The sequence below is a fragment of the Aedes albopictus genome, chromosome 2 (assembly GCF_035046485.1).
Source record: "Aedes albopictus strain Foshan chromosome 2, AalbF5, whole genome shotgun sequence".
Taxonomy (NCBI): Eukaryota; Metazoa; Arthropoda; class Insecta; order Diptera; family Culicidae; genus Aedes; species Aedes albopictus.
Genome location: NC_085137.1, coordinates 196,236,038 through 196,242,037, shown reverse-complemented (window position 1 = coordinate 196,242,037; position 6,000 = coordinate 196,236,038). Strand labels below are relative to the sequence as shown.

General features: G+C 35.5%; 1 protein-coding gene across 1 annotated transcript in view; it reads left to right on the top strand.

Moving 5' to 3' along the window:
• Positions 1–2,278: 2,278 nt before the first annotated feature.
• LOC115266946 (uncharacterized) overlaps positions 2,279–6,000 on the top strand; it is a 91,909-nt gene continuing 88,187 nt past the window's right edge. The window contains exon 1 of the mRNA XM_062848227.1: positions 2,279–2,683. The gene's annotated coding sequence lies outside the window, so the exon portion shown is untranslated. The remainder of the gene's footprint in view (positions 2,684–6,000) is intronic.

Here is a 6,000-nt window from a genome sequence, read left to right as displayed (position 1 = left end):
CGAGAAGTTACGACAAAATGTTGGTTTTTGATCAAAAAATTGTAACATGCGATGGCCCTTCCAACGCATGGAATGAAATTTTAATGAAATCGAATTCAATATTTTATTTTGGGGCGTAACTAGGTATATTTTGAAGATGCTCTAGTATGTATAACTTTTTGCAAAAAAGATTTGGAAATCGTATTTGACACATAGTGGGGCAAAAGTTCGAGTCATGTGGCAACTTTAGGTATAAACCTAAAATTCTTCAAAATGTACATATTATCTCTAAGAGTGATAGAACTAGTGAGAAAATTCGATTTAAGTTGAAAAAAAATGTTGTTTTACCTGAATTTGGAAGAAAACTACTAATTTTTGGTGTAGTAAATTTAACTGATTTGGGTAAAATCCAAATCGAATTTTAAAGTGTATTCCAGTTCTAACATCAAATATTAAGTGGTTTCAGGTATTCCTATTACCAAAGTGTCAAAATAGTGTGCTACGGTTAGCGAAATTCCACAAACATTAGAATCGAACTTTTGCCCCAGTGGTGGGGCAAGAGTTCGAATAAAACACACTCATACAAAAAGTGTTGTAACTCAAAATTGAAAAGACATTTGGCGTAACTTTGTTCAGCAAAATTTTAGCTATTGGATGGTAGAATCACCACATGGTATTTATTTATTAAAATCTGCTTCGATTTTTTGAAATAGGTTGAATTATCAACTAAGGTCGAACTTTTGCCCCACCTTACTCTAAGTTCAATTCGAACTCTTGCCCCACCGCTGGCTGGGGCAAAAGTTCGAATCTAGTGTTTGTTGAGCTTGGCTAACTGGAACACCATGTTTTGATACTTTTGTAATAGGAATACCTGAACCCAATTAACATTTGATGTTTGGATGTGGAATACACTTTAAGATTCGACTTAGGTTTTACCCAAATTAGGGTTAAATAAAGCACACCAAAACTTTTTTCGTCAAACGGCAATTTTTTATAACTTTGATCGAGTTATCTCACTTGTTTTCTTATTTTTAAAGACATGTACCTATATATAGAAGAATTTTAGGTTTTTACCTGAAGTTTCCACATGACCCGAGCTCTTGTCCCGCAATTCAAACTTTTGCCCCACTATGTGTAAAATATGATTTCCAAAGCTTTTTTGCAAAAAGTTATGCATGCCAAAGCATCTTCAAAATATACCTAGTTACGACTCGAAATAAAATACCGAATAAGGATTCATTGCAATTCTATTCCATGTGTCAAAAGTTCCATCGCAAAAACCAACATTTATTCATATCTTAATCAATTTTCATATTTTTTGTAGTGCAAGACTCTCATTCGAAAGGTTTCGAAAAACCTTGACACCCGAAAGTAATAATTTGAATTGAGCTAAAAAATTTCAAAAGAAACACTTGCCCCACTTTACTCTATTGCTATTGAACACCCTAATTTTCATTAAATTTGATTCACTGGTTTCGGACATATGACAGTTCACAAATTAGTTGTCTTAAAAATAGCGGTTTACGAGAACGGTTCTGGTTTCGTGAAAGATTATTCAATCGAGCACAAATTTGTATCAATGAGGCACATATAATAGATTGACAAATAGTCAAAATTTGATATATTTTTATGCACTCTATGAAAAATAGAAGCTTGTTGAACTTTTTGTGAGAAAAAAAAAGTTGGCCACCCCCTGTATATGAAATTACGATCGTTTTTGGATTCATCGAGTTTTACACCTCCCTGTGTACACTTATTAAATATTCTTCAATCTACTACTGTGTCTTTAAAGCCATATAAAATGCAGACAACAAACTGATCATGCAAATTAAAAACTGGAAAGTGAAAACCAACACATTCTAATCAAAACACGCTCCAACTCTATGACCAGTCCACGAATAACACCTACATCAAAGTAGTGCTAGTAGGTATGCTGGTTCCAAACTGTATTCCCTATATCTAACCCGATATCCATCTGCTACAAATTGTGCTTCACACCGGAAAAAAAAAACGTACGAAAGAAATAGCTTTTGACTTCTGCTGCTTTGCTCCACGCCGGCAACGATCGACCATCCACCACCCACCCCCATCATCATCATCGCCGTCATCATCACCGTCGTCCGTTTTCATCCTGCCACCCGCCCACTAGCCCTCCTCGGGAAAACATGCGTGCGAGCGAGCGAACGAGCGCGCGAGGGGCGACAATTTGGCTTAGGTTTATTTTCCCCCCAGTGCAGTGCCCGTCAGTGGTAGTGTGGCATGGCCAGGCAGAACAAGGTATAAATATTGAAGCTTTCTTGTGCCACCGCTCACAACGCGACTAACCTCTTATCGGTGAGAAAGTGGCGGCGAAAGCGCAACAAGTGTGTTCTTCTTCGTTTTTGGGGTTATAATTTTCCACCCAGGATCGAACGGGGATCAGTTTTCCTCCGGTGTTGGTCTCGTCTTGGTTGGTTGGTTCTGCTCTCCCGCTCGAGTGGGGTTTGTGGTCAGCGAGTGAAGAAATTCGCGAAGCAGCTAGTGCTCTACAGTGTGGTTGGCTAATTGAATCGGTTTCCTGAGTAGTGCGTCCGTTGGTTGGTTGCCAGAAAGTGTCCTGCGGAAAGAACACCGAGAGTGCCAGTTTGGAGGAATTATTTGCCGGTTCATCTCGTCGCAGCCAGATCAGCCAGCTACCCGTGCATCATCACAGCCGCAAAGTGAAGTGAGTACGCTTTTGGAAATGAGTGTTGAGATTGGTAATTAAGAATTAATTGAATGTCATAACGAGCGGTGGATGGCGGGGTCATGATGGATTGTGTTGCAGTTTTGGAATTGGAAAAAGGCAAAATGCAAAAGGTTAAGCGGGCTATTTGAGATTGACAGGATGCCATTCCTAGCTTTGGATGCAAATTTTATACATTTTAGCAAAAGTAGTTTTCAAAAAGCAGAAAAGTGAAAGGGTGCAGTGGGTCTAATTTGAAGTGAAATTTATAAAACGACAGTTATTTCGACAGAAAAAAGTTGGATGAACGATAAAGTAACGACATAATATTATAAGCCGTATGTTTCGGAACGAGAGTTATATAAATCAAATCAAGCTCATTTGAATACGCCATTACATGGTTCATCTCGTAAAATTAGATTTTGCTATCAGTGCATTAAAAGTCATGATCGCGATGTAGCGGAACAACTTGGAGCGGAAATACACCCAAGCGAAGGATTTTCGGCACATGATGTCTTTGACTATGTATTTGGTGAAATGATTAGAGCACATACCCATCACGCTGAGAACCTTGGATGGAATCCCACTCCCAATAAAGTTACAAAATGAGGGTTCTTACTTCGAAAGGGAAGTAAAGTCGTGAGTCCCGAGGTGAATTTGCCTCGCTTTAGTAATCTCGCTAATGAAGATAAAAAAAACTAAACGTATTATTTGTCAAGAATGTGGGAGTTCGCCACTCATCTGCAAAGGATAGACGCCATAAACTAACTGTTTAGTTTAAAGTCTACAGATTTTGCGTCTTTGGCATTTTGATAAAATAAACTACTGTTTCAGAAATAAAAATTTGTAAACATAGTTTTTTTAAGTTTATCTAGTTCAATACTATAGTGCTGGAAATATATTGTTATGCAGATATGTCCAACAAGAAGTTTTTTACAGGAGCTGATTGAATATTACTATTAAATTTGAAAGACAAAACAGTATGTTATTTTCAAATATATTTATTTCAAGTGGCGGTTTTACGCTTCGTAAAACCGCCACTTGAAATTTTCAGCAAATCTAAAGCAATAGTAGGAGATTAGAAGGTCTTGCTCGGGATTTCCCAGGATAAAATATGAGAAATTCCAAGATTTAAAAACCCAAATTAATCCACCTAGTGGTGATAGTGCCTTTCTCGTCGAATATGTTCTTACAATCTTTCCGTCGACGAACAGTGTATCAAACAATTGTCCGTACAGCAAATTTTTTGCCAAAATAATTGTTCATTCAAATGTTAATAACTTTTTTATGCGTCAATCAAAAACGCTGAAATTTTGACCAATCATGGATCATATATTGAAGCTCCATTAGTAAAATTTTGAGCGAGATCGAATAAGTTTTCTGAAAGTTATAGAACTTTTAGTAAAACTTATAAGATGTTTGAACACATTTTAAAACATTATATCTCAATATGTACTCGATGAATTTTTTTCATTTTTTTTTGTGTTACATCTTATAACTATGGCTTTCTTATGCAGCCATGTTTGGGGTTTTATATTCACTACAAACAATATGAAAAATGTGCGTATGTAGTTGACGATGTTTTAAAATTTACCATATTTTGCACATATAATCTGCCAAACGTTTTCCACCAATAAAAGTGCATTAACTGAACGAAGTTTAGTAGGTCCTGTATAAAAATAAATCATTAAGAGAGTTTAAAAAAGTTGAAAACACTTGGCACTTTTATTGATCAAAATATGATAAATTTGCAAATGACACTCTGAACATATACAGATTTTTCATATTTTTTATAGTGAATATAAAACCTTAAGCGAAGCTGCATATGAAAGCCTTAGGTATAAGCTGTAACACGAAAAATATTGAAAAAGTTTCATCAAGTACATATTAAGATAAAATGTTTTAAAAATGTAATCAATAATTTTATAAATTTTACTAAAAGTTCTATAACTTTCAGAAAACTTATCCGATTTCGCTCAAAATTTTACCAATGGAGCTTTAATATATGGGTTATAATTGGTCAAAATTTCAGCGTATTTGATTGACGTATAAAAAAGTTATAATCATTTAAATGAAAGATTATTTTGACCAAAAAATTGCTGTACGGACAATTGTTTGATACACTGTAAGTCAAAGTGTTCCTGAATCCGGATATATTTGAAGTAAAGAAAGCATTTTATCAAAGCCATTTTTGAATTGACTTACAACTTTTTGATGGCACATAGTCCGACGTTATGTTCAACGTATAAGCAGGGCTGAATAATATCAGACTTCTCAGTTGACTATTTGAACACCTTCAATAACACTGGAGGCTGATCAATATCAAGACGATACTAACAAGCTAAGATATAACTTTTTACACAATCACAGATAAATTTGCGGTCTTCGACAAAATTTTTTCTGCATATTTTAGGCTATGTTTCAATGATAGGGGTATTAGGGGCATAATGGACACCCTAAGCAAATGAGCACGTTAGACCTGTATAACAGAGAAAAACCTAACATATTATCAGTTGGCTTACAACTTTAACTTGTTTCATACGTATTTCAATCATTTACAGGTTGTAGAATGTCTTTATTGTGAAGAAATAATGAATTGTAAACCGTGTGTTTTTAAGGGCTGGCAGGAAAGGTACGGGGCGAAATGGACACCCATCGGGACATAATGGACACCCCTGCATATTTTAATCTAATTATTTGATTACATCGACCAGTTAAGCAAATTGCCTACGAAGATCAATACCACAGGCATAATACTCCATCTACACACTAAGATCAGCTCGGTATGTTCCCCATCTTTTTACTGAGTTCTCAACAGCAGATTTAACTCGGTACGCTCGGTTATTTATTTTGCGGATATTCTGTAAATGAGTTACCGAGCTCAGCTCACAAACTGTCAAAAGTTACTGAAGCACGGTAAATATCGTTACTGGTGAACGGTAAATACGATTACCGAGTGTACCGAAATAAATCTGCTGTTGAAAACTCAGTAAAAAGATGGAAAAAATACTGAACTCAGTGAAAAAATTACTGAGCTGGAACATCTGAATCTTAGTGTGTAAGACGAGTTTACATAACATCAAAGTTAATTAAATAAATTTAAGACTAAAAAAATCGGATTGATTTTTTCAAACTCTCTTAAATGCCTAACAGTATGCAATGGACGTGCATCCATTCGTAATTGTCAGTGTTCATTTCGCCCCGAATCGACTACAACATTAAAATTGCTATTTTGAGTAAATTCTGATCAAAAATAAAATACTTCATCCATTGCTAAATCTCCACATACATGTAGATAAGGTAACAATTCACTTGTT